The sequence below is a fragment of the Callorhinus ursinus genome, unplaced genomic scaffold (assembly GCF_003265705.2).
Source record: "Callorhinus ursinus isolate GAN/ISIS: 27379988/994484 unplaced genomic scaffold, GSC_fseal_2.0 scaffold37, whole genome shotgun sequence".
In the NCBI taxonomy this organism is placed as follows: domain Eukaryota; kingdom Metazoa; phylum Chordata; class Mammalia; order Carnivora; family Otariidae; genus Callorhinus; species Callorhinus ursinus.
Genome location: NW_027397099.1, coordinates 14,056,913 through 14,083,090, shown reverse-complemented (window position 1 = coordinate 14,083,090; position 26,178 = coordinate 14,056,913). Strand labels below are relative to the sequence as shown.

General features: G+C 43.1%; 1 protein-coding gene and 1 pseudogene across 6 annotated transcripts in view; one reads left to right on the top strand and one right to left on the bottom strand.

The window, feature by feature from the left end:
• Positions 1–23,086, bottom strand: part of CNOT1 (CCR4-NOT transcription complex subunit 1) — a 115,331-nt gene extending 92,245 nt beyond the window's left edge. For all 6 annotated transcript variants that reach the window (XM_025889133.2, XM_025889136.2, XM_025889135.2 and 3 more), the window contains exon 1: positions 22,940–23,086. The gene's annotated coding sequence lies outside the window, so the exon portion shown is untranslated. The remainder of the gene's footprint in view (positions 1–22,939) is intronic.
• LOC112837057 (phosphatidylinositol N-acetylglucosaminyltransferase subunit P-like) lies at positions 2,861–3,376 on the top strand (annotated as a pseudogene).
• Positions 23,087–26,178: the final 3,092 nt, after the last annotated feature.

Sequence of the window (26,178 nt, the reverse complement as noted above, 5' to 3'; positions counted from 1 at the left end):
AAAAAAAAAAAAAAAAGAGTGAAATGGTAGTCACCAGGGGGTGTAGAACTGAGTGTGTAAGGGTAAAAACTTGCAACTTGTAGATAAATAAGTCCTGGAGATCTAATACACAATACAGTGATTATACACAACAAAACCGGACTATAAACATTAAACTTGCTAAGAGACTAGATCTTCATTGTTCCCACCACTAGAATAACCACATGAAATGACAGAGGTGTTAGCTAATGATACAATGGCAAATCATACTGCAATATAAATGTAACAAATCAATGTGGGACACCTTAAACTTACGATGTCATATGTCATTTGTATCTCAATTAAAAAAAAATGCCCTAGATAGAAACAATCATACCCCAAAAGTAGTATATCCATTTAACTCTTGAATCTTGGTTTCTAAAATACTAAAAAGAACAAAGTTTCCTGGAGAAATGACTAATTCCAAGAGTGTGGATAAGGAAAATAGGTGAGTTTGTATCATCCTGTGACAAAAGGAAACACTCAAAAATCTGAGGGGGATATGTCAGACACAAGAGCCAACAAAGGCAGTCTCACTTAATTCTGGGTCAATCTAGGGGTGCCTGGGTAGCTCAGTCGTTAAGCATCTGCCTTCAGCTCAGGTCCTGATCCCAGGTCCTGGGATCGAGCCCCCCATCAGGCTCCCTGCTCCGCGGGAAGCCTGCTTCTCCCTCTCACACTCCCCCCTGCTGTGTTCCCTCTCCCGCCGTGTCTCTGTCAAATAAATAAAAACTTAAAAAAAAAAAATTCTGGGTCAATCTGAGCATCAAATAGAGACTTTGTCATAAGCAATGACTGATTGTATAATTTACCCCAAATGCAACATCATTTAGAAATGCCTGAAGAGGGAGCAAAATGCAGAACGCCAAATTATGTGCTTACTGTCAATCAATATACTCTAAATTCTTAATTTATCACGAACATATTTTGGGGGGCACCTGGGTGGCTCAGTTGGTTAAAGAGTCTGATTATTGATTTTGGCTCAGGTCATAATCTCATGAGTGTGGGATCAAGCCCCAAGCCAGGCTCTGCGCTCAGTGCGGAGTCTACTTGAGATTCTCTCTCTCCTCTCCCTCTGCCCTGCCAGCCACTCGCTTGCACACACCTGTGCACGGACATGCACCCACATGCTCTCTCTCTCTCCCTCTCTCAAATAAATAAATCTTTAAAACAGAAAAGAAGTTGACTCAGGCAAGAATCACCAATACCTAAAAACCCTCAGGTGAAAGGTTGCTGGCACAGTTGCACACTACCACCCAACAAATTACCTACTAATTGCGAAAGGAAAAAATGTCCCTTTACAATACAGCTATGGCAGGCACTACCTTAACCAAATGAGTAATCAAATTTATTACTAATGGTAAAACTGCCCAACACAATTGCCTACTAATGTGTTGCAATATGAAGTTATCACCTTGATGTATTCTTGCCAAAAATGATTAACATAAACCTAACCATACCTTTGTATCTATCAATTCCCAGGAAATAAAGATTAAAGGGACAAGTTTAAACTACACATGAATCCCAGGGTCCTGGGATTGAGTCCCACATCGAGCTCCCTGCTCCGCGGGAGGCCTGCTTCTCCCTTTCCCACTCCCCCTGCTTGTTCCCTCTCTCGCTCTCTCTCTCTGTTGAAAAATAAAGATCTTTATAAATAAACAAACAAACAACACATGAGATCCTATCAGATAAATCCAAGTACTGATTCATTCTACCAGGCCACTGACCTGCATTTGTCAAAATGTCAGCAGGGAGAGAAAAAATAGGGTATGTTCTGATTATGAAACTAAAATAAAAAAACAATGTGAACCTTAATCAGACCCTGACTCAAAGTTATAAAAACAGGGTGGCACAGTCAGTTCAGTGTCAGCCTCTTGGTTTTGGCTTAGGTCGTCATCTCTGCACTCAGTGCAGTCTCTTTGGGACTTTTTCTCCCTCTGTCCCTCCCCCCCCTCAAATAAATAAATCTTTAAAAAAAAGTTATAAAAGATATTCTTGAGGCAACTGGAGTTTTTATAAGACTAATATTCTTAGCTGTAGTGTGCCTACGCCAAGAATGTCTTTTAAAAAAAAAAAAGGATGTCTTAATTTGCAGGAGATAGATGTAAGGGTCTGGCATCAAACCAGTAAAAATATATGAATGGGATGGGGAAAATGGGTTAAGGGAAGCAGGAGGTACAGAGTTCCAGTTATGGAATGGGTAAGTCACACTAATTAAAGGTACAACATAAAGAATACAGTCAATAGTATGGTAATAATGTATGGTGACAGATGGTAGCAACACTTAGGTGAGCATAAAATGGAATTGTCAAATCACTATGTTGTACACCTCAAACTCATGTAACATTGTCAACTATACTTCAATACAAACATATGAATAATAGAAAAAATAATTATGGTAAGATGTTAATTGTTGAATCTAGGAAAAAGTTATGTGGCTGTTCACTGTACTATTTTCATTTTTCTATACATGTGAAATTTTTCTTAATAAAACTGGGGATGGGGGACATGTATTACTTTTATAACTTAAAGCAGGGATTACAAGCATGTGATGTGATTTCCAAAAAACTGACTTTGACTTCCATGGCGGCAAGCAGAGCGATCCCGTAGTCCCGGGCGCTCGCGCTCTCCCGGCCAGCAAGGGTCGCGGTGCACCTTCGCCTGGGCGGGACGGGGGCGCCATAGCAACCCCGCCTTTCCTTTAGTCTTTCCCTCTCTCGCCCCCGCGGAGGCTTTCTGGAAGTCGCTTGTGCAGGGGACTCGGCGATGAAGTGGCCGACCTGCCGGGAGGGGCCTGAGTGGGCACTTTGAGGACCCAAGATTGCCTAAAGCCACAGGGAAAATGGTGGAAAATTCACCGTCGCCGTTGCCAGAAACAGCGATTTATGGCTTTGTTCTTAAGCTCCCAATTTGACTTCATCCTCATCTTCTGTGGGCATTTATTCCTGAATCTTGGCTAAACTCCTTAGGATTAACCTACTGGCCTCAAAAATACTGGGCAGTTGCTTTGCCTGTCTACTTCCTCATTACTATAGTAATTGGTTAAGTACTCTTATTTGGAATAAACATGAGTATCTCTCCACTCAACTCAATTCATACAATCACAGATAACTATGCTAAAAATCAACAGCAGAAGAAATACCATTAAGAGGCCATCCCAGCATTAAGAGATATTCCTATTAGTGAAGTAAACCAAATGTTCTTCCTGGCAACTAAATAACTTTATGCGAAAAAGTAAATTGTATGTAGACTAACACAAGCATTTACTATAATTTTTTATGTAATAATTTTGACCATATTTAGACGCTCTCTCCTACCCAATATTGAAATGTAAACAAAGTAAGTTGATTCTTTTAGATTAAGTTCTGTTAATATTATAAAAGTTGAGTATTAGTTATTAATGAACAGAATAAATAAAACACTGCATTACCATAAAAAAAAAAAAAACTGACTTGGGGGGGCGGGCAGAGAAAGAGGGAGAGAAAGAATCTCAAGCAGACTCCCTGCGCCAGACTCAGGGCTTTATCCCACAACCATGAGATCTTGACCTGAGCTGAAATCAAGATGTCGGACGCTCAACTGACTGAACCAGTCAGATGCCTCCCAAAAGCTGAGTTTATACTCAATAGCATTTTAATTTTCAGGACTATAGTTTTTACAAAATGAAAGTTTTAGTAGCAATTTTTTTAAAAAACCAAAATTTAAACCCATAGGACCAGCAACTACACATAACACAAGGCTAGATTAACAAGTGACTGAACCTCTATGCCCCCCCCTTCCCCGATTTGTAAAAATTAGGCCTCATCTAAATCAGAGCTTTCCCAAAAGGGTAGATCTTTAATGGGTAGGAGGGTAGAGCAGAGAGATAAGAATCTTCTAAGCCCTCAAGACAGTCTCTTAGATTGCTGGAGAGCAGCTTACACCAGTCTACCCTCTGATAACATCAGATGAACAAAAGGAAGCATCCAGGACAAGCACAGTGGATGAGATGCTCTGTCATCGAACATCTGCTTTAAGAGTTTGCTGAAAAGTGAGCAGCTGTCAATCTCCTATGGAATTGTTGGAGAAGTTTACACATGCCAAGGAGTACAGCCAGGCTGACCAAGATGTGACTCTGGTCCAGAGTGATGATATGGAAGGGCTGAGTGGTAGGTTCTTGGGAGAACTAAAACTCTTAAATCGCTTTGTTTTCTGTTTTGGTGACATGTGAGATAGCTGTAATGCCTTACAATGTGCAATGTATACAAATTCTTATATTAGACATTTATCATTACTTTTACATAATTATTTTTACTGTTGGACTCAAATACATTCACAAATTTTTAAAAGTTGATATTTTGTCCCCCCAAAAAAAGGGGCCATCACCTTTAAATATTTCAATTTTGGGCCGCCTGGGCAGCACAGTCGGTTGAGCATCCGACTCTTGGTTTTGGCTCAGGTCAGATCTCATGAGTCCTGGGCTTGAGCCCTGTGTTGTCTCCACACTCAGCGGGGAGTCTACTTGAAGATTTTCTCCCTCTACCCCTCCCGCTGCTAGCGCAAGTGGGAGCTCTCTCAAATAAATAAAACCCTAAAACAACAAAAACAAAAAACAAAAAACGAAACAAAAAAAAAAACCTCTCCCTCTGCTCCTTCCCAGCCTTGTATATACGCTCTTGCTCTCTCTCAAATAAGTAAATCTTAAGTATTTCAATTTTAAGTCTTTGAATGGATCTAAAAGTCTTAAATATATCACCTTTATTTATGCAAATGAAATCTCTTTGATGATGACTGTCAATAATTTGGAGATCATTAAAATGTAGGCTTTTCAAAGCATAAAAGCAACATAAACCTGACTGCAGAAACAAGCTCAAATTCATTAAACTATGAAAGTATTTTTAATTATAAAATTTACTATTACACTCCCTTATTTTATCAGGATTGTATAAAATGTCCCAAATGATCTCCTTCTGAAATGGTTTATAAATGCCTTCATTCGCTAAAGATGACACTCCTATTAATTCAAACACTTGAGCCTAACTCAATGCCATGTGAATACCTTAGGTGCTACAAAAAAAAAAGTAAACACTATATCTCAAGGGGCTTAATAGATTAAATACAGATACTACAGTAGTGCTATAAGGCAATTGTGTGTAAGAACTGGGGGATGGGTGGGAGCCTGGCTGGCTCAGTCAGAAGAGCATGGGATTTTTATCTCAGGGTTTTGAGTTCGAGCCCCATGCTGGGTGTAAGGATTACTTAAATAAATTTAAAAGAAAAAAAGAACTGGGAGATGGGAGAGACCTATTTAAAATGCTGACTCCTAAGCACCACCCCACACCAACAGAATCAAACTCCTTGAGGGAAGAATACAGGACACTGTATTTTAAGCATACTTTGCAGACTATTCTTATAATAGTATGCTTATTCTTATGCATTTTAAAGGTTGATAACCACTAAACTTACTAATAGCGCTGGGAAATGTTTTTTAAAAAGTTTACCAAACCAGGACACCTAGGTGGCTCAGAAGGTTGAGTGTCTGACTTAGGCTCAGGTCATGATCTCAGGGTCTTGGGATTGAGCCCCACATCAGGCTCCATGCTCTGTGAGAGGGAGTCTGCTTCTCCCTCTGCTCCTTCCCCCCTCCCCCAAACTCCTGCTCTCTTTTATATATATTTTTTAAAAAGTGTAAAACCTTAATGCAATCTCTACTAAGAAGACAAGGAAAGCCCTTCAGATCTGTTCCTTTTTCTCCCCTTAATTTCCAGTTGGGCCAAAGATAGCTCTCTAAAGGCAATTTGGTCTTCCTTTGCACTGAAGCCAGCAATCTCTGTATTATCACCTAACTTGCTCTAGATTTAAATATCAACAGGTACTTTAAGAAGCCAAATAGGCCAGACCCAAGGCTATCAGTTTATTAAAACTCCAGCTTCCAATATTAAAAATATATGGGGGATGCATGGGTGGCTCAGTTAATTAAGCACTTTTTTTTTTTTTAAGATTTTATTTGTTTGACAGAGAGCAACACAGCAAGAGAGGGAACACAAGCAAGGGGGGTGGGGGAGAGAGAAGCAGGCTTCCCGCTAAGCAGGGAGCCCGATGCGGGGCTCGAGCCCAGGACCCTGGGTCATGACCTGAGCTGAAGGCGGACGCTTTAATGACTGAGCCACCCAGGCTCCCCGTGTCTGACTCTTGATTTCAGCTCAGGTCATGTTCTCAGGGTTGTGAGATCATCCGGCTCGTGCTGGGTGAGGAGACTGCTTAAGATTCTCCCTCTCCCATCGCCCCCACCACTCCTGCTTACTTGCGTGCTGTCTCTCTAAAAATAAACAAACAGGGGCGCCTGGGTGGCTCAGTTGTTAAGCGTCTGCCTTCGGCTCAGGTCATGATCTCAGGGTCCTGGGATCGAGCCCCACATCGGGCTCCCTGCTCAGCGGGAAGCCTGCTTCTCCCTCTCCTTCTCCCGCTGCTTCTGTTCCCTCTCTCTCTGTCCAATAAATAAATAAAATCTTTAAAAATAAATAAATAAATAAATAAATAAAAATAAACAAACATACAGATATACATATATATAGATACAGATATGGAGGGGCGCGTGGCTGGCTCAGTTGGTGGAGTATGCAACTCCTGATCTTGGGGTTCTAAGTTCAAGCCCCATGGTGGGTGTAGAGATCACTTAAAAATAAATTTTTGGGGGGCACCTGGGTGGCTCAGTTGGTTAAGCGACTGCCTTCGGCTCAGGTCATGATCCTGGAGTCCAGGGATCAAGTCCCGCATCAGGCTCCCTGCTCGGCAGCGAGTCTGCTTCTCCCTCTGACTCTCTTCCCTCTCGTGCTATCTCTTATTCTCTCTCTCTCAAATAAATAAGTAAAATCTTTAAAAATAATTTTTTTTAAAATTGGTGAATACTTAAGTCTACTAATCCTACAATTTGACCTTGAAAATACTCTTCCCAACTCTGAAAAGTAGCATTCCAATTTAGAAGAAATAGAGCTGAGCAATCTCTTTTCTCATTTTCTCCAATTATGGAAATGCTCTACATCTGTACTGTCCAATGTGGCAGTTACTAACTATATGTGGCTACTTAAAATGTAGTAAGAGTGACTAAGGAACACAGCTTTTTAAAAATTTTTATCTAAAAAATAAATAAAAATAAAATAAAAATTTTATCTAATTTTAATTAATCTTAGTATAAATTTAAACAGCCACATGCGAGTAGTGGCTATACTGGACAAAGTATAAACTCCTAATGACCCATATAAATCAAGAAAGGTAACTTATTCTAGCATCCACAACCAACCAATACCAATTTTCTCAGATGCCCCACTTCTCCCCTTGGATTCCTTAAAAGGGAGAGCTCATGGGCTGCGTGGGTGCCTCAGTTGGTTAAGCGTCTGCCTTCGGCTTGGGTCATGATCCCAGGGTCCTGGGATGGACTCCCGCGTCAGGCTCCCTGCTCAGTGGGGGGCCTGCTTCTCCCTCTCCCTCTCCCCTCCAACTCCCCTCCCCCTGCTCTCTCAAATAAATAAAGAGAGCGTGCTATTTCCTATGGAACTTTATGACCAACTAATCACCAACTCAAAACACTCATCCCAATATTTAATATTTCTTCAAGACAGAGATTCTAGATTTATAGTTCCAACTCATTCATCCAAAATGTTGGTTCACTTATTAAAATCTTAATTGTAATACTTGTGTACAAAATAGAATAACTTATTCAAGTATAATCACAACAAACACTTAGAATTGTTCTAAGCATTTTACATATATTAATTTAAACCTGGCAACTCTTTGTGAAAAAAGTATTATCCCAACTTTATAGATGAAGAGGGCTGCCTGGCAGGCTCAGTTGGTGGAGCATGTGACTCTTGCTCTCTGGGTTGTGAGTTCAAGCCCCACTTTGGGCCTAGCCCTTACTTAAAAAACATACATACATACATATACATACACACACACACACATATATATATGAAAAACAGTCTGACTTGTCATTACTAATAGAATTTTAAAGACAGTAATTTTTTTTAGGGAGGGGAGACAGAGGGGGGAGGGGCAGAGGGCGGGACAGACTCTTAAGCAGGCACCACACTCAGCATGAGCCCAGACTCAATCTCAAAACCCTGAAATCATGACCTGAGCCAAAATCAAGAGTCAGTCACTAAACGACTGAGCCACCCAGGCGCCCCTGAAGACAATATTTAAGAGAACATTAAGAACTGGATAGTAGATGTAAGACGATTAAGAAAAAGAACAAAAACCCTTGTATTGCACTTTCAAAATCAGTGTCTCAATAACTGTTTTAATACCAATTCCTAAAAGAAACAAACCAACCCCGATATCTCCAACCTTACATAAAGGATGAGTAATAAGAGTTTTAGAACCCAGGGCGCCTGGGTGGCTCAGTCGTTGAGCGTCTGCCTTGGGCTCAGGTCATGATCCCAGGGTCCTGGGATCAAGCCCCGCATCAGGCTCCCTGCTCCGCAGGAAGCCTGCTTCTTCCTCTCCCACTCCCCCTGCTTGTGTTCCCTCTCTCGCTGTGTCTCTCTCTGTCAAATAAATAAATAAAAATCTAAAAAAAAATCCAAAAACTAGTTTTAGAACCCTAAAGCCCCAATTCTGCACTGAATACTCAGGAGTCATCTTTAATTCATTCCTTCATCCAGGAAACTATTTAAAATCGTATCATGTGAAAATGGCCTAAATATCCATCAAAAGGGCAACGGTTAAGTAAATCATAAAAAGGAAGGGCGCCTGGGTGGCTCAGTTGGTTAAGCGACTGCCTTTGGCTCAGGTTCCCAGAGTCCCGGGGATCGAGTCCCACATAGGGCTCCCTGCTCAGCAGGGAGTCTGCTCCTCCCTCTAACCCTACCCCCTCTTGGGCTCTCTCTCTCTCTCAAATAAATAAAAATCTTTAAAAAAAAAAAAAAGGAATATTATGTAATAACTTAAAAAAGGAGTTCGAAAGATTGGAAATTATCTATTGGGAAGAAAGCAAGTTACAGAACAGCACTCTGTATATACATGTCCCTATATGCAGAGTATCTAGAATGATACAAAAATAACTATCTAGGAAGGGAATTGAACTGTTTTTCCCTGCTGAAATAGAAAAGTAATTTAAGGGGCGCCTGGGTGGCTCAGTCGTTAAGCGTCTGCCTTCGGCTCAGGTCATGATCCCCGATCCCCGCATCGGGCTCCCTGCTCCGCGGGAGGCCTGCTTCTCCCTCTCCTACTCCCCCTGCTTGTGTTCCCTCTCTCACTGTCTCTCTCTCTGTCAAATAAAGTCTTTAAAAAAAAAAAAAAGAAAGAAAAGAAATTTAAGTAAAATATCAGGTCAACAAAGTTTTGCATATTCCAAAATTCTCTATACAAAATCCTTTTCCATGGAGACCATTCACCTCACTCACTAAGCAGAAAACAGTTAACAGAAGGTTTGAGACTGCTATCCTTAAACATGTCAGGGTTAGCCTTTGGCTGGTGTCAGAACCTGATTTAGGGAAAACTAATCCCCACTCCCAGAACTAATTAAGAGTGGCTCACTGTGCCTAAACTGTACCCAAAAAGTGTGGTTTATGCTGAACACCTGCCTTCCCTCTGGGAACCTCGAATTTTAGTATTTGGTAGGCAGAAGGTGCCCACATGACAAGTCTCCAGTAACAATCCTAGGCACTGATTCTCTAACAAGCTTCCCTGCTGGGCAACATTTCACACACGTGTTGTCACAATTCCTTGCTGAAGGAATTAAGTATGCCCAGTATGACTCCACTGGGAGAGGGTCAGCATGAGAGCATGAGTCTAGTTTCCTCAGACTTCACCTCATATGCCTTTTCCCTTTTATTTTGCTCTGTATCCTTTTGCTGTAATAAATCACAGCCCCAAGTACAACCCCCCCCCACACTAACCCTGCCAGTGGCCAAAATGAAATGTCTTCTGGAGGTAACTGAGACCCAATTTGTGGCTTTCTTCTCTCATACGTATAGAACTCATTTCAGACTTCTGGATTCTATCATAAAGATGATCCTGGGGGCGCCTGGGTGGCTCAGTCAGTTGAGTGACTGCCTTCGGCTCAGGTCATGATCCCGGGGTCCTGGGATGAGTCCCACATCCGGCTGCCTGCTCAGCAGGGAATCTACTTCTCCCTCTACCCCTCCCCCCTGCTCGTGTGATCTCTCTCAAATAAGCAAATAAAAATCTTTAAAAAAAAAAAAAAAAGACAATCCTGGAAGCTACACAGATTTGTTTGTGAATATATTTTAGGGAATCAGGGAACAGGACGGACTAGCTACATGCTCACCTAATCTGTTTCCTCTTCCTCGCTAAATAGCTAGATTACATTTCTCAGCCTCTCTTGCATAGGTGTGGCCAAGAAACTAAGTTCTAGCCAATGAAATGTAGGCCAAAAGTGATACCAGCCACTTCCAGACCTGGTCCGTAAAACCTCCTACTCTTGACCCTCTGGTTTTTTCACCATCTGCCAGCTAAATGAAGAGGACTCCCTCTAGAGAAAACCAGTGCCGTAAGATGGAAGGAGCCTAGGTTCCTGAATAAGGCAACCTAATGAACACTCTCAGTGAAAGTTATCTGAATATAAACTGTCTACTCTGTTAAGCCACTGATATCTTGGGGTTGTTTGTTAAAACACTAACCTGCTTTGCCTACTAACAAAGGACAGGATCAGGTAAAAATTTTTAGAAGCTGGATGCCTGGATGGCTCAGTAAGTTAAGCATCCGACTTCTGATTTCAGCTCAGGTCCTGATCTCACAGCCCTGAGATCAAGCCCCACAATGGGCTTCCCCGCTGAGCATGGGAACCTGCTTAAGGTTCTCTCACTCCTTTTGCCCCTGCTCATGCTCTCTCTCAAATAAATAAAATGTTTTTAAAAATATATATATTAGAGGGAAAGAGAAGTGAACGCATTAAGGAGGGAAATGCAAGGACTCTGAAACTGTGTATTCGAGTAAGAGAAGTGAACCAAAAGAAGAGTCAAATACATTTCCACTAAGCACCTGGGTTCCACTTACTTCTGACATGAAACACCGGAGAAGACAAAAGTTTACATGGCAAGAAAGAAAATGAGTTCTATTTGGGACATATCTGGAGTGACACAGATGAAATCCACTGGGCAGTTGAGAATTACAGCCTGCAGAACAGCAAGGGTGAGCTGCAAATAATAGATCTGGGAGTCATCAACATTTAAAAGAAACAGCAAAGAAGAACTATAGAATGAAAATAAGGGTTTTAGGGTGCCTGGGTGGCTCAGATGGTTAAGCGTCTGCCTTCGGCTCAGGTCATGATCCCAGGGTCCTGGGATCGAGACCCGCATCAAGCTCCCTGTTCCTTGGGAGCCTGCTTCTCCCTCTGCCTCTCTCTCTCTCTCTCTCTCTCTCTCTCTGTCTCTCATGAATAAATAAATAAAATCTTTAAAAAAAAAAAAAAAAAAGAAAAGAAGGGTTTTAGAATCCTAAAGAAGCTTAGCATTTTAAAGGTGGATAGAAAAAGAGGAACTCAGCGTGACCGAGTGGCTCAGTGGTTAAGCGTCCGCCTTTGGCTCAGGTCATGATCCCAGGGTCCTGGGATCGAGCCCCGCAAAGCCTGCTTCTCCCTCTCCCACTCCCCCTGCTTGTGCGTGCGCGCACACGTGCTCTCTTTCTCTCTCCCGGTCAAATAAATAAATCTTAAAATAGTAAAATAAATTTTTAAAAAATCTTAAAAGAGAGAGAAACCCACAAGAAGGGAAATGAGTAGCCAGAGTGATAGAAGAAACTTAGAATGCATATTATCAGAAGCCAAGCAGAGTCCTCTACTTAGTGGTAATTAAGTAAAACCTACAGACAGATAGCATCCCCAAAGAGAGCTCCAAGGACGATTCTTTGACAAATGTCCATTGTGGCAGGTAGCCTCTAAAATGACCAAACAATCCCTGCCTAATATGTCTATCCTTATGTATCCCCTCCCCTTATGAGTGGGATGGACCGTAAATGTGGCTTCAAAAGAAGAAAAAAGTCATTTCCAAGATTAAATTACAAAAAGACTGACTTCTGCCTTCTTTACCTCTCTCTGAGCATGTGCTCCAAGACAAGCAAGCTGCCATGCTGAGTAGCCCTATGGAGAAGGCACATGTGGCAAGCAGCTGATGTCTCCCAACCAACAGCCAGCAAGGATTTGAAGCCTGCCAACTGCCAGGTGAGTGAGCTTATAAGAACTCTCCACCCTTCAGCCCCGAGATGACTTCAGCCTGTGGATACCTGCATTGCAACTTTGTGAAAGACACTGAGTCAAAAGCAATTAGCCAAGCTGTGTCTGTGAAACAAAGAACAAGAAAGTTTTAAATGGTGGCTCAGTCGTTGGGCGTCTGCCTTCAGCTCGGGTCATGGTCCTGGGGTCCTGGGATCAAGCCCCGCATCGGGCTCTCTGCTCCGCGGGAGGCCTGCTTCTCCCTCTCCCACTCTCCCTGTTTGTGTTCCCTCCCTCCTGTGTCTCTCTCTGTCAAATAAATAAAATCTTGAAAAAAGAAAGTTTTAAAATGGCTGAATTTTGGGGTACTTTGCTATGCCACAACCAATAATTAATACATCCATACTCTATGAAAACCATGGGGGAGGTATTTTAAAATGTATGGTTGTCAGGGGCGCCTGGGTGGTTCAGTCAGTTAAGCATCTGACTTTTGATTTGCCTCAGGTCATGATCTCAGGGCTTGTGGGATCAAGCCCTGTGATGAGCTCCCCACTGAGCAGGGACTCTTTTTGAGATTCTCTCTCCCCTTCTCCCGCTGTCCCTCCCCTCCCACCCCGCTTGCTCTCTCTCAAAAATAAGTATTTTTAAAAATAAAGGTATAGTCGGCATTGTACAAAAAGTATACAGGAATTATAAATTATCGGAATTAGCAACTAAGTGATCATTGATAACCTTCAAGAGAGGGAAGTTGGTGGTTACCAGGAGGCAGGCCAAGACTCCTCCATAAGTGGATAATGCATCAGGTAACAAGACCACGGTCTAGCCCAAACCCCAGCCCCTCCAAAATCTCCCAAACCACTTCAGATAATCTACAGGCTAATCTACCAATCTACCTCTCTTCCCCTTTAGTATGTATGATGCACTGTAAAATTTAATCACACTGCTCACTATTGTTTCATGTGTTATCCTTTACATCAGCTCCCAGAGACATGCCTTGGGCTTATTCCATAGCTCTTCCTCACCATCACTGCCAAGCAGCTTTGAGGGCACTGAAAACATTCCAGAACCCTGATAAATCCATTATCATATCAATTTCTAATTCCCTAAAATACAATTTGACTAGACATAACAAACAAAATGTAGCCAAAGTTTGGGAAAGTTCTTCCACCTTCATCACCCATGAAATGGAGATAATTTTCCATAATCTCATTTCAAGTTAGTCTTTTTTTTTTTTTTTTTTTTTAAGTAGGCTCCATGCCCATGCCCAGCATACAGCCGAATGCAGCTTGAACTCACGACCTGGAGAGATCAAGATCTGAGCTGAGATCGAGTCAGATGCTTAACCGACTGAGCCATCCAGGCACCCCACAGATTGGTTAGTCTTTAAGTATAGAAGCATCTCTACTTAGTGTCACTAAAAAAGTTTACTGGACAGTACTTTTCTTAGAACATGATATATCCAATTTCAGAGATATTAAAATGTTGACAATGTTTTATAATCAGTGAAATATGCTATCTTCTCTTCATGTAGTCATCTCACTTGTGACACTGTAAAATTAAATTTTAAGTAATTTGTGATTTACACCAATAGTAGTAATTGGCTCTAAAGTAAATAAAATAAACTGAAAACAAATCTTCCTCAAGAGGTTATTTACTGGAATAAACTGGAGGGCAATGTAACCTCCAAAAGCATTCTGAAATGTGTACCAGTTGGGAGAGCCACTGGCACTTAATGAAAATTAGAAATGAAATAACCAAAGGACAGCACCACCAACAAAGAACTATCCTGCCCAAACACCAAGAGTGCCCTTGCTGAGAAAATGGCTTTTGCATCTATTTTCTGTAGGGTGAGCCCTAGATGTGAACACCTCAAGTCTAGCTTTCCACAAAGTTAACACAAACCCAAGCAAAACTTAAATTCATCAGATAGTAAGAAATAGTATATGACTTACGTGAAGTGACTTGTGTTCCTGCTGTCACAACTTTAATAGGAACAGTTTATGCACTTTTATTATAATATTAACCCAATCAAATATTTACTGAGTACTTACCACGTGTCAGGTATTTGAAATACATCAGTGAACAGACATACATATATTCTTGCATTACCACTGGAAGTGAGAAATATAATCGTAAGAAATAATGAAATGGGGTGCCTGGCTGGCTCAGTCAGTAGAGCATGTGACTCTTAATCTCAGGATTGTAAGTTCAAGCCCCACATTGGGAAGAGAAATTACTTTAAAAAGAGAAATACAAAAATATATATATGAAACATGTAGGAAATGCTAAGTACTATAGAAAAAAAAAAAAAAAAAAAGCAAGGTAAAGTGAACCAAAAAATAGGGAGACTGAAGGGTTGCAATCAGTGTGGTGGTCAGAGTGAGCCTTATTGAGAAAGAAGTCTTTTTTTGTTTTTTTAAGATTTTATTTATTTGATAGAGAGAGACACAGCGAGAGGGAACACAAGCAGGGGGAGTGGGAGAGGGAGAAGCAGGCTTCCCGCGGAGCAGGGAGCCCGATGCGGGGCTTGACCCCAGGATCCTGAGATCATGACCCGAGCCAAAGGCAGAAGCTTAATGACTGAGTCACCCAGGCGCCCCCAAAGAAGGGGGCTTTTTTTTTTAAGATTTTATTTATTTGAGGGGCGCCTGGGTGGCTCAGTTGGTTAAGCGACTGCCTTCGGCTCAGGTCATGATCCTGGAGTCCCAGGATCGAGTCCCACATCGGGCTCCCTGCTCAGCGGGGAGTCTGCTTCTCCCTCTGACCCTCTTCCCTCTCGTGCTCTCTCTCATTCTCTCTCTCTCAAATAAATAAATAAAAAATCTTAAAAAAAAAAAAAAGATTTTATTTATTTGACAGAGAGAGAGCCAGAAAGCACAAGCAGGGGGAGCGGCAGGAAGAAGCAGGCTCCCCGATGAGCAGGGTGTCCAACGTGGGACTCAATCCCGGGACCCTGGGATCATGACCTGAGCCAAAGTCAGTCGCCTAACCAAATGAGCCAACCAGGAGCCCTGAGAAGGAAGTATTTTTATTTTTTTTTTATTTGAGAGAGACAATGAGATAGAGAGAGAGATCATGAGGGTCAGAGGGAGAAGCAGACTCCCTGCTGAGCAGGGAGCCCGATGCGGGACTCGATCCCGGGACTCCAGGATCATGACCTGAGCCGAAGGCAGCCGCTCAACCAACTGAGCCACCCAGGTGCCCCACTGAGAAAGAAGTCTTGAGGAGACCTGAAGGAGGTGAGGGGTTTAGCCACGCACACATCTGAGAGAAAATGTTCTAGGCGAAAGGATTGGTCAATTGGTGCAAAAGCTTCCTAAGAGAGCGCACAGCATGTGTAAGGCAAAACAAGGAGGCCAAAGGTACTTAAAGGAAGCCTATTGGGGGGAGTGCGGGTAAAGAGAGTAAGTTGGGGAGAAGGAGGAATACGTGAGGAGGTACTGGGCAGAGTTAAATCCTGTAGGTAATGAAAGGACTCTGGCTTTTACTAAAGATAAATGTAGAACCAACAGGTGGTTTTGAACAGGAAGACATGATAGGACTTTCAAAACCTAAGAATCACTTCAGATGAACTGAGAACAAACTATAGGGGACCAAGGGTAGAAGCAAGGTAGATAATAATAGCACATTACGAGTGAATTAGTCACTGAAACCCAAACACAGAAGATCTCTACAGAATTTTATAGAAATATTCCAAAACTGGAGCACCTGGGTGGCTCAGTTGTTAAGCGTCTGCCTTCGGCTCGCGATCCCAGGGTCCTGGGGTTGCGTCCCGCAGGGAGCCCGCTTCTCCCTCTCCCACTCGCCCTGCTTGTGTTCCTGCTGTCACTGTCTCTCTCTCTCTGTCAAATAAACACAATCTTAAAATATATACACATATATATTCCAAAACGAACTTAGTATATTAAAGTATCGTACTAACGTTTTGTGGTTGCCAGAAAACTTAAGGGCTTAATGACTGGGCATGACCAAATACTTTCATGTAATTTCTACATTTTACATTTGGACAATGTCAACATCTGCAATATGTGGCATATTTATCGGTTTGAAAAGGGAAGAGGAATTTTTTTTAAGATTTTACTTTTATTATTATTTATTTAGAGAGAGAGGCAGAGAGTGTGGGGGAGAGGAAGACAGAAAATCTTAAGCAGGCTCCATCCAGTGCAGAGCCTGGATGCAGGGCTTGATCTCACAACCCTGAGATCATGACCTGAGCTGAAATCAAGAGTTGATAGCTTAACTGACTGAGCCACCCAGGCTCCCGACATTTTATTTTTAAGCAATCTCTACACCCAACATGGGGCTCAAGCCTACAACCCCAAGATGAAGAGTTGCAAGCTTGGGGCGCCTGGGTGGCTCAGTCGTTAAGCGTCTGCCTTCAGCTCAAGTCATGATCTCAGGGTCCTAGGGATCAAGCCCTGTATCAGGCTCCCTGCTTGGAGGGAAGCCTGCTTCTCCCTCTCCCATCCACCCTGCTTGTGTTCCCTCTCTCCCTGTGTCTTTCTCTGTCAAATAAATAAATAAAATCTTTAAAAAATATATATATATAAAAAACTACACCAAGAGAAAACTTATTCGTATCTGTCAGTATTCAATTTACAGTGCTCAAGAACATTTTAAAACCTAAGTCCCAGGGGCGCCTGGGTGGCTCTGTCGTTAAGCGTCTGCCTTCAGCTCAGGTCATGATCCCAGGGTCTTGGGATCGAGTCCCGCATCAGGCTCCCTACTCGCGGGAAGCCTGCTTGGCCCTCTCCCACTCCCCCTGCTTGTGTTCCCTCTCTCGCTGTGTCTCTGTCAAATAAATAACTTAAAAAAAGAAAAACCTAAGTCCCTCCCCCATCCTTTGGAGGTCTTAAAAGAAGTACAAGTTAATTTATACTGAGGTTAAATAATGACCATTTACAATAACTATATATAACAGGAAAGACCACCTTTTTGTCAGTTTAGAGTTTTGTATTTTCACAGTAAAGAGAAGAAACATTCAAGTCTTTTGTCTTATCCTACAAAAAAATCTGTATTTGGCCACAACTAAGAAAATCTTATCCAAATAAACATTGGTGGTATCTCACAATATATCCACATCAAGTCCTTAAATTATACATATAAAACTTATACAGGCTGTGTATCAATTATGTCAATAAAACGGGGGAGGGGCGCCTGGGTGGCTCAGTTGTTAGGCATCTGTCTTTGACTCAGGTCATGATCCCAGGGTCCTGGGATTTAGCCCTGCATCAGGCTCCCTGCTTAGCGGGAAGCCTGCTTCTCCCTCTCCCCCTGCTTGTGTTCCCTCTCTCGCTCTCTCTCTGTCAAATAAATAAATCATCTTTAAAAAAATAAAACGGGGGAAAACACACATTAGGAGTAAAGAAAAAATCTCCCTAGGCAATTAATTACCTAAGAAACAATTTAATTCTGTAGAATTATTATTAATATAGTCATGATGTGCTAAAATCCAATCCATCAAATAAAAGTGAAATCCTGAACTACCAAACCAGCCTCCAGAGACTTTAATTATACAATGACACTCTCAAAAAACAAATGTTTAACCACACAGATTATGTTGTTTTTTTTTTTTAAAGCAGAGCTTGAATTCATGACCCTGAGATCAAAAGTCTTGGTAGCACCTGGGTGGCTCAGTTGAACATCCAACTCTTTTTTTTAAAGATTTTTTTTATTTATTTATTCCTGAAAGACAGAGAGAGAGAGAGAGAGAGAGAGAGAGGTAGAGGGAGAAGCAGCCTCCCAAGGAGCAGGGAGCCCGATGCGGGACTCGATCCCAGGACCCTGCGATCACGACCTGAGCCGAAGGCAGACGCTTAACCATCTACAGCCACCCAGGCGCCCGAACATCCAACTCTTGATTTCAGCTCAGGTCATGATCTCAGGGTCATGATATCAAACCCTTCATTGAGCTCCGCACTCAGCGAGGAGTCTGCTTCTCCTTCCCTTGCTCGCACCTGTTCTAATAAATCTTTAAAAAGAAAAAAAAAAGGATTTGACACTTAACTGACCTAGCCACCAGACACCCCTATGCTTTTTGATAAATTCATACATCTTTCTTTTCCTTGTATTGAACTCAAGCAGAATGTGGAGAGACAGAATGAACATTAGGCTACAGTAGAAAAACCTGGTCTGTCTGACCTTAAACTAAGAAACTCACCTTACTTTCCTTGGCTTCAATTTCCTAAAGGATGATACTGTAATTCGGTATGACTAGCTTTCAAAGTTTAACCATCTAAAAGATGTCAACAGAATTAGAAGTATATAGTTCCAAGAAGAACACTATAAATCTACCCAAGTGTAACAAGAAGCATTATTCAATTACAATTCAGGGCAATAACATATTTGGGGGGGGAGGGAAGATTACCCACTATAAAATGAGGCAGAAAACTTACAACGCAAAACAGTATATGCTATAGGTAAGTGAAACTGCCCAAGAGGTATATAAGAAATCAATTTTGGGGCACCTGGGTGGCTCAGTCGTTAAGCGTCTGCCTTCGGCTCAGGTCATGATCCCGGGGTCCTGGGATCGAGCCCCGCATCGGGCTCCCTGCTCGGCAGGAGGCCTGTTTCTCCCTCTCCCACCCCCCCTGCTGTGTTCCTGCTCTCACTATCTCTCTCTCTGTCAAATAAATAAATAAACTCTTTAAAAAAAAAAAAAAAAAAGAAAGAAATCAATTTTGCTTAGGAAAATCAGGGCAGAGATTATTATAGACACATTTGAGTCTGAATGATAGATGTTTTAGTAGACACAAACAATGACATTCCAGATAAAAGGGGCAAAGATGTATTCAGGAACCACTGTGTAACAGTCTTGTGACTACAGTGTAAGATAGTAATATGAAGCCACAGGTAGGGAGGGATCAACACTTACACAGCTCCAGGCTAGGGATTTAAAGGACTTTTGAGCAGAGGATTGCTATTTTCAAAACAGTGATTTAGGAGGTTAACTGGGCAGTAGAGAATTAACTATACTCCTGGAATTACATTCGGAATGTAGACTAGTTAGAAAGCTACTGCAAAGGGGTGCCTGGGTGGTTCAGTTGAGTGCCAACTCTTGATTTCAGTTCAGGTCATGACCTAAGGGTCCGGGACCGAGCTCTGCGTTGGGCTCCATGCTCAGCGTGAAAGTCTTGGATTCTCTCTCTCCCTCTGCCTGCCCCCTTGCTCACTCATGCACTCTCTCTCTAAAATAAATAAATAAACTTTTTAAAAAGAAAGCAAGGAAAGAAAGCTAGCTATGCAAAAAAGGCGGGATGGGGGGGTGGGGGCACCTGGTTGGCTCAGTAAGTAGAGCATGGGACTCTTGATCTTGGCATCATGAGTTCAAGCCCAAGTGGGGGAAAGAGAAATAGAAGGGAAGAAAGAAAGGGTTAGGAAACAAAGGGTTATCTATACTTATGATTAGTCTACATAAAAATTTAAAACATTGCATTTCAAAACTATGAGTTATAAATCCAAGGTGACAAACTTTCAAACTAATTATCTGAAATGGAAAATGCTGAGCTGTTAATGAGGATTAAGAGATGGTGTCTTTCGGAAATATGCCTTCATTCCCTTTTATATTTTATATAATTAGACAGACACACACAGACACACACACACACCCCTCTCCTGCAGACAGTTTCACATCTCAAGTCAACATTTTAGGAATTTCCCCCTAACAACTGTTAACAAAATTAACCAAAACATTTTATACTGGAAATTTATGCTGAGCTTTCCAACATTAAAGACAGAAATGCATTTCTTAAACCTACACTCTACACTTCTAAAGTCTGAATTTCCTTCAAATCTCAACACAGGGTTTCAGACTGAGTCTACACCTCTAATTACTGACTTAAAGGTTTGTTTTTTTTTTTTTAAGATTTTATTTGTCAGAGAGAGGGAGAGAGCACAAGCAGGGAGAGCATCAGGCAGAGGGAGAAGAGGGCTCCTCGCTGAGCAAGCAGCCCCAGGCGGGACTCGAGGACCTGAGCGGAAGGCAGACACTTAACCAACTGAGCCACCCAGGCATCTCTTAAAGGTGCTTTTCAATGAACAATTTGTTTTATTTGCTTTGCTACATTCTTACATTAAAATAATCTATCGCATAAAGGTTTTGAGCCCATTTTAGCTTTGAAACATACTTCGTAAAAATTGTGAGCAAACAGAAAAGAACTGTAGGATTTTTCTATATATAAGGTCTTAAAATAAGGCTCAGTGGGAATACCATTTTGAAACGTCCCAGCAGGAAGTTCAGTTTGGTCAGAGAGCCATTTAAAAAGTGTCTCAGTAGGGGCGGCTCAGTCGTTAAGCGTCTGCCTTCAGCTCGGGTCATGGTCCCAGGGTCCTGGGATCGAGCCCCATATCGGGCTCCCTGCTCGGCGGGAAAGCCCATTTCTCCCTCCCCCACTCCCCCTGGTTGTGTTCCCTCTCTCTCTCGCTGTGTCTCTGTCAAATAAATAAATAAAATATATATATAAAAAAAAAAGTGCTTCAGGTAGTATCTTTAAGTGACTTGAAAGTTAGTTTTGTACTTTAATAAAGGATATCCAGTTCATAAAATACAGCATTTCAAAATGGCAGGCTATTATTTTTGGTCATTCCAGAAGCATAAACATCTTACCAAAAATTAGCGTGTTAAAGAATGTGTGAGCATTCAATTAGTATTATAGACAAATTCCCAGAATGAAATAAAAATTCAAGTTCATCAACTTAGGCAGGTTAAAAAGCTTTTCATAGCTACATATCAGAATCTAACCAAAACATGTTTAGAATAAAGCAACATGCACGAATAATGAGCTTAGTCTTGAAGCAATGTCTTGAAGAGACAGCAAGCATTTCCTCTCCTGCCTTCACACAGTAGTTTGTTTTTAAATGACATTACCCAAAATTAGAAGAATGTCACAGTACTTAACCTGACAAGATTCCATGTTGAAGAAACCGGGATTTAAACAAGCCCAGTAGAAATTTAGAGACTAGAGGGGAAAAAAAAAAATTAGCCAGAAACTAATCCATCTGAGTTAGAAACCAAGTGCATTTCAGTTCAGTTCCACCAGGATGCCACAAAACCCTGCCTTAAAACTTCTAAGATTACATACAATCTTAGTTAGGCAAGAAAGGGAAATGCTTTCAGTTATTAATGGTCAAGTCTTTGTGCCTTGATTTTAGAGTTAAGTTTCCAATGAAGGACTTGGGACCCACACTTGTTGAAAAGGGACCAACCCTCTCAACTCTCAACAGGTTTTATCAACATGCTACCATTTCAGTCAAAGTACAAATGGATGCCTAAAACTTTATGTATCATCAGCTCATTTTCTCCGTAGACAAGGTAACAATCTGCAGTGCCCTAAAACAAGACTATTTAAACTGCTACCATATATCTTATTAATAGTTAAAATACTATGCTGCCCAGCTTTAGAAGGGTAAGAATGTCAACCTGAGCCACAGATTACTAACATATTATACCCAAATACCTCAACAAAAACAGGTTTGTTCTTAATGTTTGACCTGCTTTCTAATTTTTTACTTGTTCTCCCTTTTTTCGTCTATGTATCCCTATTCCTATCAAACGGATTTTCTTGAGGGCAATGGTCAGAATTTCCCCCCAAAATACTCAATTATATTTCCTCAGATTATTGGCTGTTAAAATAACCCCCCAGGGCAATAGAATTATAGAAAATAAGGAAATTAAGTATCATTACTCAGCTTACAGGAAGAAAACAAACTTTTTATTAGAGTCCTAAGAAACGTGACATTTGATTGGGTGGCATCAGGGGAAAAGTTTACTTCTCAAAGTTTATTTTAAACACAGCATTTCCAAACCCACAGATACCAGGCATTTTCTTTCTTTCTTTCTTTTTTTAAACTACAAATCGTACTCCTAGCGTGGGTAATTATCTGTGTGAGGCTAGCTGGGTGAATTCTGCAAAGGAACTGGTATCGAGTAAGAGTATTTGATTTGGCCTTAAGCAACCTCCCTACCCGACCTGTAGGAAGGGACTCTCTCCCCACATCGAGGCCTACAAACGTTCGGCTCACTAGGGGGGACACTTCCCGTAGGAGGGCAGAACCGCCACTACAGCTCAGACACCGGCACAACCGGGTGAGGGCCGACTTCGGAGAAAGTCTGAGCGCCCCGGCGCGCGAGTGGAACAAAACCTGTGGCAAGAAGTAATGAGGAAGTGCTGGCTCCCGCTCGCCCCTCCCACCGGCGGACACCCGAAACACCGGGGGTTTGACAACGTGCTGGGGGCAGAGGGAGGGGGGCTGCCAGCTCCAGGTCGACCAGAAAGAACCAGGAGCCTGCAACTACTCCAAACACGGACCCTCGCCTCTGGAACTAGGCCTCGGGGGGCCGAAGCCCACTGCACCCATCCGGAAGCCCGGAGAGAAAGGGGCAGTTGAGCAGCTCGTGGGGTCTGCGGAGGGTGCAGCCCGCGCGAAGCGAGGCCCAGTCGCCCGAATTGCCGCCGCCGCCGCCGCCGCCCTCAGAGCCGCCAGGCCCGGGCCGGAGACCACCCCTGGTCTCACCCCGCGCTCTGCCCTCCGCTCCGTGAAGCCTTCGCCCCGACCCCTACTCTTCAGAGTCCAAGGACTCCGCGAGCCGTGGGAACAGTCCGCCCTCTCCCGCCTCGCCACTTCCCTGTCCCGACTGCCCCTCACTCCGCGGAGCTCCGAGAAACGCTCCCAATGGCCCCTGGACCACCCCCGTTCCTTCGCCCACCGGCACTCGCGTTCCGTAGCTGACACCTCCAGCCGGCCCCAGCCACCGACCCCGGCCCACCTCACCTCCGGCGGTTCCGGCAGCGCTGGACACAGGAAACTCCTGAGTCCCCGACTCCGGCTCTCCTCGACCCCCTCTTCGGTTAACTCCGCTTGTTTCTCTACAAAATGGCGCCGGAGGTCGCGCGCTCACGTCGCGGCCTTTCCCCTCCCCGTTCCCATTTCATCATTCGCTGCCCGCCCGGGGAGGGATGGCCCCAGCACCAGCCAATGATCGTACCCAGCCCGTGGCTCCCGCCCAATCACCGCCAGGTGCCCGCGGATTTAAACCAATCACACACTACCACTCGCAGAAGTCAAGGAAGAAACCAGGCTCCTGCTAGCAACTACCAATCCGGACTCCTACTTCGCGGGCTTTGGCCAATTGCCGCTCACCCGTCCCTGGGGACTGGAGTCGGAGCCCTCGCGCCTGCGCTCGAGAGGAAGACCAATGGGGAGACGCAGATAACTTCAATTTGGGGCTTCACAGACTTCCCACCTGCCCTCGAGGTCTTCGACCAATAGGGGCCTGGCATTGCCTCTGAGAAACAATAAATAAGGGAGGGGGCCCATAAACCCTCGCCACCCTGCGCGGGAACTACTTTAGGTGAGAGTAGGGTACTTTCCCCGACTCTTCTTCCTCTTTGGAAGTGTCAAGTCTAGTACACAGCGGGGCTGCATTCCCCTCCCCTCGCGCCCCTTTGAGAACGCCAGTTACCAAAAAGCAATCCGGACTGTGACTAGAGTGGGAGCGCTTTGCGTTCTGGGATGTGTAGTCGTCCCTCATCCCCGCGCCCCATTCCTGGCGCTAAAGTATCGCGTCTTCTTCCGTCATCGACTACGTCCTGAGAGAGCAGTGCATGCTGGGGAATGTAGTCTCCTACTTGGTCCTAGTTTGCCTCGCTTTATCAGAACTTTCTCCTTATCTAGTTTTGCCTATAGAAGAAGGGACCCCTTACAGAAAGATAGGAAACTAAGGTTCTCTTTTTGGGCTTACGCCCTGTATGCGGTATCAGAACCGATACCTATCAGAGAGGTATCAGAAAGGCTCTCAGAAGAAAAACATAGAAACATACCTTTGCTACGATTTATCTATAGCAGAATGTAAGATTTTATGGTGACCTTGTTCCCAGACAAAGGTGGCAGGACCGGGAAGGAAGTGTGGACTGCTTGGTTTTTTTCTACCTTTTGAAAAAAACCTACTCTCAGGGGCACCTGGGTGACTCAGTTGGTTAAGCGACTGCCTTCGGCTCAGGTCATGATCCTGGAGTCCTGGGATCGAGTACCGCATCGGGCTCCCTGCTCATCAGGGAGTCTGCTTCTCCCTCTGACCCTCCCCCCTCTCATGCTCTCTCTATCTCATTCTCTCTCTCAAATAAATAAATAAAATCTTTAAAAAAAAAAAAAAGAAAAAAACCTACTCTCTTCATCACCCCATCCTAGGCTAGACTCAGTAGCTTGTCTCCCAGCCAACTGTCTCACTACCTAAAAAATACTTTTTTTTTAAATTGTGATCAAACAACATAAAATTTATCCTAACTATATTTTTTCTTTTTTTTATCCTAACTATATTTAAATGTACTGTACAGTAAGGTTAACTATATGCATATTGTACAACTGATCTCTAGAACTTTTTCATTTTGTAAAACAGAAACTCTATACTCATTGAACAACTCCCAGCTTTCTCCCTCCAGGTCCTGACAACTGCCATGCTACTTTCTAAGAGTTTGACTACTTTAGATACCTTATGTAGGTGGACTCATGCAATATTTGTCTTTTTGTAACAGGCTTATTTCACTTAGCATAATGTCCTAAAAATACTTTTTGACATCTGCTTTTCCTGGTTGGAGGCCAACTCTTTCAGCAGACATTTACTCAGTGTCTTCTGTTTTCAAGCAACTGTATGAAACCCAGGGACCCCACATACAGCAAGGGCAAGGATTGCTTTGGTCTTGTTTATAGCTGTATTCTCAGCAGCTAACACAGTGCCTGGCATGTGGTAGACACACAAACGAATGTTGAAAAATCAGGAAACAGAGAAATACACTTGCATTATAATGTTAGTGGTGAAAGGCCCCTTAAACGGACCAAGGATAAGGAATACACCTTTGTATACCTTGTTGCTGTATAAAATTGCTAAAACCTCTGTGGATAGCAGCATTTGGGCAAGTTTATCAAAACTAAAAGTGCAGAGGCGCCTGGGTGGCTCAGTTGGTTAAGCGACTGCCTTCGGCTCAGGTCATGATCCTGGAGTCTCGGGATCGAGTCCCGCGTCGGGCTCCCCGCTCAGCGGGGAGTCTGCTTCTCCCTCTGACCCTCTTACCTCTCGTGCTTTCTATCTCTCATTCTCTCTCTCTCTCAAATAAATAAATAAAATCTTTAAAAAAAAAAAAAAAAACTAAAAGTGCATAGGGCGCCTGGGTGGCGCAGATGGTTAAGCGTCTGCCTTCGGCTCAGGTCATGATCCCAGAGTCCTGGGATCGAGTCCCACGTCGGGGTCCCTGCTCCTTGGGAGCCTGCTTCTCCCTCTGCCTCTCTCTCTCTCTCTGTCTTTCATGAATAAATAAATAAAATCTTTAAAAAAAAACAAAAACTAAAAGTGCATAGACCCACCGACCCAGTAATTCCAAGTCTAGGATTTATTTCACAGGTAAATATTGCAAATTTTTACAGATACGAATGTATAAAAATTCACTGACACATTGTTTATGGGGCCTTCCAAAATTGGAAACAATAGGGAACAGGTTAAATAAATTTTGCTATATTCATACAATGAAATACTATGAAGTTTTTAAAAAGAATGAGGCAAATCTATATGTACTGATATGGGATGATTCCAAGTTTATTGTTAAGTGAAAAAAAGATGTAGAATAGACAAAAAATAGCATAATCAGTACATTACCATTAGTGTAGGAAAAAATAACTTTGTCCTGGGGCACCTGGGTGGCTCAGTCGTTAAGCGTCTGCCTCCGGCTCGGATCATGATCCCAGGGTCCCGGGATTGAGCCCCCCATCAGCGAGAGGCCTGCTTCTCCCTCTCCCACTCCCCCTTGCTTGTGTTCCCTCTCTCGCTGTCTCTCTCTCTCTGTCAAAAAATAAAGAAAAAGCTTAGGGGCACCTGGGTGGCTCAGTTGGTTAAGTGACTGCCTTCGGCTCAGGTCATGATCTCAGGGTCCTGGGATCGAGCCCCACATCGGGCTCCCTGCTCAGCCAGAAGCCTGCTTCTCCCTCTCCCACTCCCCCTGCTTGTGTTCCCTCTCACGCTG